Genomic DNA, 12,221 nt, shown 5'->3' on the forward strand with positions numbered 1-12,221 from the left:
AGTCCTTACACACAAAGAGACTGCTGAGTCCATACACACACAGACTGCCGACCATACACACACACACATACACACAGACTGCTGAGTCCATACACACACACACACACACACACAGACACACAGACTGCTGAGTCCATACAAACACATACACATAGACTGCTGAGTCCACACACACACAGACTGCTGAGTGCATACCGACACACACACAGACTGCTGAGTCCATACACACACAGACTGCTGAGTCCACACACACACACACACACATACACAGAGAGACTGCTGAGTCCATACACACACAGAGACTGCCGAGTCCATACAAACACAGACACATAGACTGCTGAGTCCATACACACACACACATAGAGACTGCCGAGTCCATACAAACACAGACACATAGACTCCTGAGTCCATACAAACACACACACACACAGACACAGACTGCTGAGTCCATATACACACACAGACTGCTGAGTCCATACACACAAACACACACACACACACACAGACATACTGCTGAATCCATACACTCACACACAGACTGCTGAGTCCATACACACAGACATACTACTAAGTCCATACACAGACTGCTGAGTTCATACACACACACACACACACACACACAGACTGCTGAGATATACAGTGTACTTTGTTGGTCATTAAGTGAACATGTGACCAGGATATGCACGGTATGTGTTTGATCGCTAAGGGCTAATGAACATGTCCCTGGAGAGCATTTTGTATTGAACGAACATTTTGTATTGAACAAAGACATATTTCTTCCAGTGACAAACATGTACAAGCCAACCAATGTATTATTTATGCTACTCCAGCATTGTATAATTTTATTTAAAGAGGCAATCCATGCTGAAATTGAACCATTCTCTTCCATGCACTCTAAAGATCGACCGAATTCAAAATGCATTAGCAATTCAGATTTAATAAAATCAAATGTGGTCGAGACTAGGCTGGTCCGACTGATTCTGTAACATTGGTTCAGATGAATTCAGTATATGCACATCTGAATCCATTTACAGCACCCGAATCGTAGATTTATCACTACCGCATGGTGACTAATTATAAATTGAATGCATCTGTCCTGATGCATGTTTGCAAATTATTCACTTGCTATGTATTTATGTACTTATGTGGCAGGTAGCCAGTGCTTGCTAGCCAGATGCCACATAAAAAAAATTAAATAAAATACAAATCCTATGGGGGTCAATATCCGGGAGGTGGGGCATATCTACTAAACATATAAAACAAGTGACCCGACAAACATTGCTGCCCAGTCACTAGAAAGGTGAAATAATAGGACCTAGACCCCCTGTGCCCATTGGGAGTGGGCTACTTTAAATTTAAGTGGAGGACCTATTGTCCCCTCTCCTGGCCCCACCCATTGTCAGGATTACTACTTGATCCAGCGTAGAATCCACATAGAATTGTGTCACACAGAGGACTAATAGGTAACGTATTACCGGGCCTTAGAATGGCCGGATTAACGTACCAAAAAATAGTCAGTATACTAGCCAAGGTCAGGGGACACAGAAAGGGACACAACGATAAAGGAAAGCCAGCGGTCAGGGATACCAGAATACAGGGAAGTCAAAATCAAAACCAAAGTAAAAAAACAGAATATAACTGTTCAGGAACGCACTCTCGGACAACCACTAGGGAAACCACGATAGGGCAATGAGGAAAGGTAGTTTTGAGTTTAAATACATGTTTTACCTTTCTGATTGGCCGAGATCCATCTTTGACCCCAGAACGTGCGCACACGGCGCCCGCATGATGTCACACGCACGCCAACGTCGTCATTCACGTGGGCAGACATGGGGGTATAATTTGCCGTGGATCCGCAGTGGCTGTCGTTCATTAACATGCCGCAAGTGTTAGTCATGCAGATGCACAGCCGCTGGCTGCAGAGACCGCTGCCTGCGGGTAGGAGCCCTAATATCTATTATAAAGTGATGGACCTATTGTTCCCTTCCCCTGGCACCCACCCATGCCAATAGTTTATATACAATAGGGGGTGGGCATGCATTTGTTAACCTTCCCAAATAATAGTATCTCCCCGGGACTGACTAGCCACTCCCCTAAAATAAAGTCCCTACTTACCCCTCCAATCCTTATAATGGTAAGGAAAGGGCCAAAAAAAGTCTAAAACCATGAGAAGTCTTCTTTCTTCTAATTCTTATGTTCTTCAGCCCTAATAAAGGCCAAAGAAAAATCCATAATTCCTGATATCAATAATGAAAATGAAAAAGACCTGGTCGCAATACACAAACCAAAAACCAGATGGTAAAATAAACAGCAATAAAAAAATAATCCATCTTCACACATTGACAGCTCGCCACAGAATGAGTGCTCTAGCAGGGAAAGCCCTTTTATAGGCTTTCAATACTATCGCAGGTATCGCAAAGCATGGGAAATTTCAAAATAACCATGAGCTCTCTGATTGATTGGGACACTATAGTCACCAAAACAACTTTAGCTTAATGAAACAGTTTTGGTGTATAGATCATGCCCCTGCAGCCTCACTGCTCAATCCTCTGTCATTTAGGAGTTAAATCCCTTTGTTTATGAAACCTAGTCACACCTCCCTGCATGTGATTTGCATAGCCTTCATAAATACTTCCTGTAAAGAGTCATCTAAAGTTTATCTTCTCTTTATTGCAAGTTATATGTTAATTTAGATTTCCTATCCCCTGCTATGTTAATAGCTTGCTAGACCCTGCAAGAGCCTCTTGTATGTGATTAAAGTTCAAATTACAGAGCAAGAGATAAAATTGTTTAACGTAAATTACATCTGATTGAAAGTGAAACCATTTCTTTTCCATGTAGGCTGTGTCAATCATAGCCAGGGGAGGTGTGGCTAGGGCTGCATAAACAGAAACAAAGTGATTTAACTCCTAAATGGCAGTGAATTGAGCAGTGAAACCTGAGCGGCATGATCTATACACTAAAACTGCTGCATTAAGCCAACATTGTTTTGGTGACTACAGTGTCCCTTTAAAGAATCTGAAATGTTGTCATGTTCCTACAGCATCACACTTGCATGAGTTCTCTTTGTCATGGCTTTTGTGATTAAAAAAAACCTGAGTGGGAGACCCACTGAAGAGCAAGCTATTTCAGTTGTCTGTTGTCAGTATTCTCTTGCACCCTATTTTAGTTTCCAGGCTAATGTGATGTAACTCAATTTGGTCAAGAACACGTACATGTAGAAAAGATTGCTGATGTTGTGTAGCCATCTTGTGGTTTATAGATGTAAATACCAAAGTAATATATTATGTGTTGCTAGCTACAGCGTGAAACATAATGGTGAAGTGTGTATTGAGGAAATAATATAGCATGACTACCACCATGTTGTATTATGCAGTAATGCATGCATTGCAGGCTGGCTACAGACATCCTATATATTGTATTTCTGAAGTTCAGGAATGTATTTCCATAGCATTTTAAAATCCTATTATGCTATTGGAGTAAAAAAATAAATAAAAAAGTTTAATTGTGATTTTGATACATGCTTTGCATTTGAATTTTAGATACAAGCTTTGAATGCTGTCTGATTGATTATGTGTTCTTATGAACGGATTTGCATGAAATCTGACTGCTCGGGTAGGTTGCTGTGGATTATATTTTCCCATTTATTGCAAGGGTGGTCAAAAGGTAAATCTATCATTTAACTCCCATAATGTTTTGCCAGCTGGGGATCTACTACTTGCCCACCCTTGCAAGGTCGCATTTAGCACTGACCAGTGTTTGAATGCAAGCATGATTTTGTTTGCAGTATGTGTGAGTGAATACAAGTGTGCGTAATGTTAGTGAGATGCTGAGATGTATGCACATATCCGCACACTAACATACATGCAGATACATAGACACACAGATACGCATTGACAGACAAACACACAAGCACACACACACAGCTACACACACGGACACACATACAAATATACAGACACACACTGACACACAAATAGACAAAAATGCACACATACAAACACACATACAGATACGGAAAGAAAGTAAGTCAAGATCACCCCGTATCCAAACGAGCTGATCCCCCTCAGAACGCCACCCCAATAGAAGCGTCTAAAAACTTAACAAAAAATAATAAATAAACTTTATTGAAAAATACTAAATTGGAATAAAAAAGACTAGGAACTCATGAATAGATAGGCTCCTGATTACTGCAAGGATATAACTGTGGTAGCATGTATCAATTCCATAAAAATGTAACAATCCAGCTCTGAACAGAGTTGTTAATAATGGAGCACATGTTGCAAATAAATATACTAAACTTTGCAGATAATCACTGAAAGCCAAAAAGGCAGTATATTGTGCTGCAAAAGAGCAATGGAAATCGAAAGGACAGAGGAGAGCATATAGTAGAAAAAAATAGAGGAAGAAGGAATAACTCCCAAGGGGGTCCAAGCTTAAAAGACCGGACAACTCCACCTAGAATAACCCTTTGTATATAACCCAATGCCCCTACTGCTTCAGAGACCGGCCGACCAAAGTCTCATGGTAGCACAATAAAGACTGCAAAAATAAGTACACTAGAAAATAATAAAATCAACGATGGCGAATATCGGAACAAGCCTGACGCGCGTTTTTGCGGTCTAACCGCTTTTCTCAAGGACCAAACAAACCAAATCGAAAGGTCCCCCCTCACCAGTTAAATACCTCATATGCGCTTCCCATCTGCCAACTAGGGGCCGTCATTGGTCCAAAGTAGCCAATGAAATCTATCCATCTCGCGGGGAGGGAGTGAAGTCAATGCGCATGTCCATGCCGGAATATCGGCGCATGCGCGAGAGACAAAACCTTCTCGTGATCCCCTTCTATCTGTCTGTCTGGCGGGAGTGTGATCAGTGCGCATGTCCAAGCCGAAATATCGGCGTATGCGCCAAGACTTAACACAGAGAATATACTGAAACATTGATTCAATCTTATCCCGGTATTTGAATAATGTGCCACGGGAACTTGTACAGTAAGTGTAAAAAACACCAAACTATGTCCATATTCAAATTAGGTAATTAAATACCCTCCAGGTAGATATATATAACGGCTAAAAATAAAGCCATCAGAGAGGGGATAGGTAGGAGGGAATAGAGGGAAAGAAAAAAAACAAACAATATAATATTACATTTTCAAGTAGATTCATTATGAGAAAATAATAGATAAGTTACAGAAGACAAAAAAGAGTGGTAAAAAGTGAAACATTAAACTACAGCTGGCTACATCAACATAAAGAAAAAGAAGCAGACGGAAACATGTATCCAAAGAATACATAGACAAAGAGAGGATGAATGAAAAAAGATCCTCCTATCAATGGTTATATGAAAGGGGCAAAGGAGAAGCCCTCATTCAAACTTAAGGGTTGAAGTGTCTTAAGTTCGTATTTCCACCTAGACTCCCTCTGTCTTAGGATTTTATCAAAGTCTCCGCGTATGAGGGTTCCTCTTTACCAATTGAAGTTCACAGAACCTAAGATTGTTGGAATCCCCATGATGACATTCTTTGAGGTGTCTCGAGATAGGTGTCTCAAGACGATTCCTGGGGGATCTTACATATTCCATGATCCTATCTTCGAAGGCCCTAAATGTTTTTCCCACATATTTCTGTCCACATGAACACGACAGCAGGTATACGAGGCCCTTCGTATTACAGTTAAAAAAGTTTTTCATTTTAAAGGAGCCTTGTCCTGCACTGTCGCTGACAGTCTTAGAGTCTTTGGATATATACTTGCAAGCTACACTTCTGCCACAGCCATATGTGCCAATTGGAGGGGCTCCCAACCAAGTGGCACACAGCTGTGGTTTGGTGGAAAAGTGGCTAGGTACCAGTAAGTCACGAATATTTCTTCCACGCCTGGCCGTAATATTGACATGTGAGCTCAAAGCCTCCTTGAGATGTACATCATTTAACAGGATAGGCCAGAATCTCTCAAGTGACTTCCGTACTTCTAACCACCCTACATCAAATGTCGCAATCATGCGGATATTTCCAGCATCCCTATTAACTTTCATTTTCGGGAGATCACACAGTAAATCAATGCTCTCAGTTTGGAGTGCTCTTTTATACGCCTTTTTCAAACAGCGATTCGGATAACCCTTCTCCTTGAAGTGTAACCAAAGTTGTTTCGCTTTCGTTTTGAAGTCCTGAATATCACTACAGTTCCTCCGGAGACGGAGATACTGACCCACCTGAATACCCTCCTTGAGGGGTCACGGATGGTAACTAGTCCAATGTAAAACAGAATTAGTTGCCGTGGGTTTCCTAAACAAGGTAGATTGAAATGTGCCATCTTCATTAATACTAATAGTCACATCAAGGAAGTTAATGGAGCGTCCTCCGAATTCTGATGTAAACCGAAAATTTTCATCATTATTGTTAAGTAATACCACCATATCAGAGAATTCCTGAGGGGTGCCTTGCCAGACGATCAAAATGTCGTCGATGTAGCGACCCCACCATAGGACCTTAGGTAAGTATTCTGTCAAAACATCTGAATTACAGATCTGATGTTCCCACCATCCCAGGTGAAGGTTCGCATATGAGGGGGCACATAGTAATATCAAAATACACTTAAAATATATAATACAATTTCACTCCTAGTGTATATTTCTAATATATATATATATATATATATAAATACTTGATAATCCCCCGCACTCACGCTTAGTTATGTATCCAATTCGCCGGGTGCCGTTAAACGTTAAATCTGATTTGGTAGATGTTAAGCGTAATATAGCAGAGTTGGAAATAGAACACTCAGTATTACTAGCCTCCAGTGAAGGCGCCAAGATCCAGCAGCAGCTTAAGATAGAAGTACTCAAATATAAAACTGAGTTGGTGAAATTTAAAAAACAGAAGTTTGAGAGAGTACAGTAAGATTATCACGATCATCGAGTATACCGATGGCTTGCAGGTGATCGCCCTCCTAGACCTAGAAGGTTTAGGAAGAGAATTGTGCGCCCCAACATCCCCACGGTGGATATTACATCAGGGGAGTCAGCATCTGAGAGTGACGTACAATCAGAACCCACTCCTTTTTTAGGGAAGGTGGGCACAGGGACTATGACCAGAAGCAGAAACCGAGGAGACGAAGACATAGGATCAGGAGAGGCCGTAAGATCAAACCCGGCGCCCAAGGGGAAACCGCCGCTCAGGAGGTAAATCCCATTTTCAATCTCTCCCGAAGACCCCTTAGCTCTATTGAAATAAGCATTTTAAGCAAGGGGCTGTCGTTTATACCTACATGTGGCCCTAACATATTCAAATGGAGCACTGAATTATTTCGATTTGGTAGACAAATGAGACTTAAGGAGTTTTTTCAAAATACTCCAATACAGCAGTCATCCGTGGCTGAGACGGGAACCGGTAGATTCAAGACCAGGTCTACATTTGATCCGCACAGTACCAAACACACTATTAAAACTTTTTTATCGTCTACTGCTAAGATGTCCCAGGATATTTTTTCTCGCAGACTTAAATCACAGCACAACATAACCAAACAAGAGCGATCTTTACTCAAAGAACTGTCTAATGATTCCACCATAGTTATCCGCCCAGCGGATAAGGGAGGCGGTATCGTCCTTATGGACTATGGACATTATTCTGATGATTTGAAAAGACAGCTGATGGACAGTGACACGTATTTCCAATTAAAGGGAGATCCCACGGCAGAAATACAGAAGAAACTGGTAGACATATTGGATATGTCTTTAAGAGCCGGATATATAGATATAGAATTATATCATTTTTTGAACAAAATCCACCCCCGCACTCCGGTGATATACAGTATTCCTAAAATACACAAAAATGCTCAGAGACCACCAGGGAGACCCATCGTCTCAGCCATCGACGGCATACTTGAACCTATTGCACAGTGGCTAGATTTTCTCTTCAAAAATCCAGTTGAAGCCCTGTACACTTGTGTCAAAGACACACAGTCTTTATTACAACACCTTAAAGCCTTGACGTTTGAAGATACAACACCGATTTTCATCACCATGGATGTATCCAATTTATATACAGTCATCCCCCATACAGAAGGGGTAGAGGCGATGCGGCAAGTATTATGTAATACATCACTATACCAAGGCCCCCCTATAGAAGCTGCACTTGAGCTATTATTGTTTATTTTGAGTAATAACTATTTCAGATTTGAAGATAAATGGTACCTACAGACAGCGGGAACCTCTATGGGTTCGGCAGTAGCACCAAGATATGCGAATGCATACATGTATATGTATGAAATACAACACATACTAACCCCATATGCAGGATCAATAATGGGGTACTACCGCTACATTGATAATCTGCTTATAATTTGGAACGGCACGGTAGAACAAGCTCAGAATATGGTGGATACACTGAATCAGTTGCCTACACCGATCAGGTTCACTTCTAATATTAGTGAACATGCAGTCCAATACTTGGATTTGGAACTGTCTTATGGAACTAAAGGAGTTGAGTATACCTTGTTCTCAAAACCAACTGACAGAAACACCCTACTGCACGCTCAGAGTGCACACCCGTGGGCTTTGAAAAAATCTATACCCAAGGCGCAATATCAGAGGGTTATACGGAACAACTCAAATACTGAGACAGCAGAGATACAATTGAAATCAATGACCCAGAAGTTTGTGAATAGAGGCTATGCAGATAGAGTGCTGCAAGAAGCACTCATCCAAGCCAGACGAGCCCCAAGTAAGGATAAGGCTCACTCTTCACAGCGCATGGTGTTCCCATTGACCTTCCACAACTCTGCAGACAAGGTTACAGCACTAATCAAGGACAACTGGAAGATGGTATCCACGGATGATTCTCTGCCAAAGATCTTTAAGGAACCGCCAATGATCTGCTATAGAAGAAATCAAAATCTACGTGACATGTTGGTACATACGGATCCAGTGGACAGTTACACGAAGACATTGAAGTCTAACATACGCGGCTGTGTACGTTGCCTGGGGTGTGTTACTTGTGGACACATGATCCCATCTAAGAAGTTTTGCCATCCTCACACCAACAAAACGTATGACATCAGGCACACCATTACCTGCAAGACACCCTATGTCATCTATAAGCTCATGTGCCCATGTGGGCTTTATTATGTGGGTAAGACGGAAACTCCCATCTGTGAACGTATACGTGGCCACCGGTCAAGTATCAGGCTGGCCTATCGAGATGGCCAATCTGACAAACCGGTGGCCAAACATTTCTTGGAGAAAGCACATCCATTATCCTCACTCAAATTTGTGAGTATAGACCATGTACCTTGCCCTAAAAGGGGTGGTAACAGGGGTCGGATGCTGCTCCAAAAAGAAGCGTTTTGGATTTATCAGTTGGGAACCATGGCTCCGAAAGGGTTAAATGAAAATATCCCATATTATGCATTTATTTAACTCCTATAGCTTGTATCAATTTTTATAGTGTATTATTTATCATTAAGTCATGTATTGTGATTTATAGTCTACTCGGGTAATTGCTCTTATTATATAGAGAGATATGTACAATGAGGTATAAATATTTTTTCACCTATTATATTCACCCTGTATATTTTGTTTTGATATTTTTTTTCGTTATTTAGCATGTACACTTGTATTACAAATAGAGTGGTAGTATATCCCACACTGCAACGGATGTTACTTGCACGGGTGGTATTTATACAAAGGCATATTTATAACCATATGCTCATTGATTATAATTATGTACTGCATTATGGTGGTACATATATTGATGACACTGCTCTTGGGTCATATATATACCTCTAAACTTCCATGGCTATCCATCACATTCACTACTAAGTTCTGCATCACTGCGGAACATACACTGCTTCTTGGATTATGTAAATATATCTTTCTATTCCAACACATGTTTAAGATTATACAGTATATGCTGTTTAGGTTGTAGATTTTGGGCACATTGTTGTCACGCAGGTGTATCTCTGTATGATAGCACACTGTCTAAGACCTTTCACCATTTCTTTGCTCAGCCTGCAGATTGTGGACATAGAATGTTGCTTAGCAACTATAGACACAAGGCACGTCACAGCACGTATCACGTGCACGTATAGTGGGAGGAGTCTCAGCGGGTGTGCGCGCGCATACCCGGAAGGGCTATAGTACACGGTCCACACGTTTTCACTGCACCTGGGTGAGTTTTACCAATTAGATTCACCTATATATTGTCGGTATGTTGCCATTGTATTTATTGTTCTGTTACCCTGAGGAAAGTCCCGAGCTGGGACTGAAACGTTGGTCTCTCTTTTAACTCTTTTTCAATAAAATTTAGGATTTTTACAAGACCGGTGAGCGGCAGTTTTTTTGCAGCTATATATATATATATATATATTCTGATTATATAACAGGGTACCTGCCTGACAACACAGGTAGTTCTCCTGTAGTCAATACAGCCAATTAGGACCGACTACACTGGCTAGAGCGGGACTGCCTGTGTTGTCAGACAAGTACCCCGATTGCTATTGGAGTGCAGGGCAAGTATCCGGGCTGTAGAGCGGGACAGATCGTTGGGGCATGCTATGCTGCTTTAACAACGTTAGCCCTTATTTTGTAGGATGCCATAGCACACTCTAACTTCACTAAGGGGTGAGAGGTAATTTATATATATATATATATATATATATTTAAAATAAATTAATTTAACTTACAACAGAGCAAACAAACAAACAAACCTGTCTCTCTTTAATGTTTACAGTTTTGCAGGTCCACCTCCCCCTGATTGATGGCTTTACAGAGAAGCTACTAATAGTTACTAGGCATGTCAAAGTCCTCATTAAGTGGTTATAGTTCCTGGTGGCCTCTTGCACTGTCTCTTAAAGGGATTCTATAGTGCCAGGTAAACAAAGCCTACAGTGCCCCCCTTACTCACGCCACCCCTCCCTGGCCACACACAGTGCCGCCCCCACTAGAGATATGGCTAAAGCAGAGATTAGACTCTTCCTTCAAGCCATACCAGTTCATACCAGCAATACAGTGATAGCCTGTGAGTAAACAGCTGACACTCTCAGCCAATCAAAGCCTCACGTTGTTTTTCAGGCTAATGCTTCCTCATTAGCCCAAGAAGCACAAAGGTGACTGGGGACTCTCCTTTAGAATTAAAACAAAATGTGTGCAAGCATGGCACCATGGTACTAACAAGACTATTACCTCTGCAATGACATGGAGCAGCAAAGTGTCTACAATGCAAAGCAGTAAAGTGTCTACAATTTTATTTTGTTAATTTACTTTTTTTATGTGGCAGCCATGTTGGATCAGACTCTACTGTTATGTGACTAACTGTTGCTAAACCTAATTTGTCTACTGCTGTAGGGTCACACACTGGAATCATAGCATTGTCCTGTGTGTGCTTCATAGCAACAGCATGCAGGCCGATCTGTCTGTGTGTCTGACTGCTCTCTCTCCTATGCAGCCCTCCACTGTATATAACAATGACATTAACTTTATCTGTTATATGGATGTATGCAGTACACCCGGCAATGCTCAGATTGGTTGTGTGAGCCTACATCAGCATTATAACAGGTGAAGCCATTATAAGCGGAGCAGCATGCCGACGGCTATCAGGGTGCAGTCTGTGTAATATTTGTTGCTGGCTTCATAAGTCTTGCTCCCAGGGGAAAGGGCTGTGACTGTGTTTTTAGTGATTAAGATAATTTTCCCCTTCTAAATGTATTTTAGTTTTTTCTCTTATTTCAATCCCTGTCATGTCTATGCAGATATAATTAAATTTAAATATGCCAATTTGCTTTTTTCTCAAGAAAGGTGGCAACCCTCCCTGTCACAGGTCAGTCCTGAATCCAGTTCGCTGCGCATGTACGGATACATGTAGAGCCGGTATGATGGCAGCAGACTCTCCTTTGTTCCTGACATATGAGAATGGCACTAACAGCACTGTCTGTTGCTAACTTCTAAAGTGCAATGCTTCGCAACTCCTCCCCAATTTCCCTCTTCATCTTCATGAGCACAATTCTACAATGCACTGCTCGCAGGGGAAAGGGCTGGGAGTGTGACTGCGTGACTGCATATTTTTAGTGATTTACGAAATTTCCTCTTCTGTATTTCATTTTTTTCTCTAATGTAACTCCCTGTGATCTATATAGAATTAATCCCAGTGTACAGCCCTACGGAATCTGATGGCACTATATAAATAATAAAATAATAATAATAATGATGATGCAAATTAGCATGGCAAGT

This window comes from Pelobates fuscus, chromosome 3 (genome assembly GCF_036172605.1).
Source record: "Pelobates fuscus isolate aPelFus1 chromosome 3, aPelFus1.pri, whole genome shotgun sequence".
Taxonomy (NCBI): Eukaryota; Metazoa; Chordata; class Amphibia; order Anura; family Pelobatidae; genus Pelobates; species Pelobates fuscus.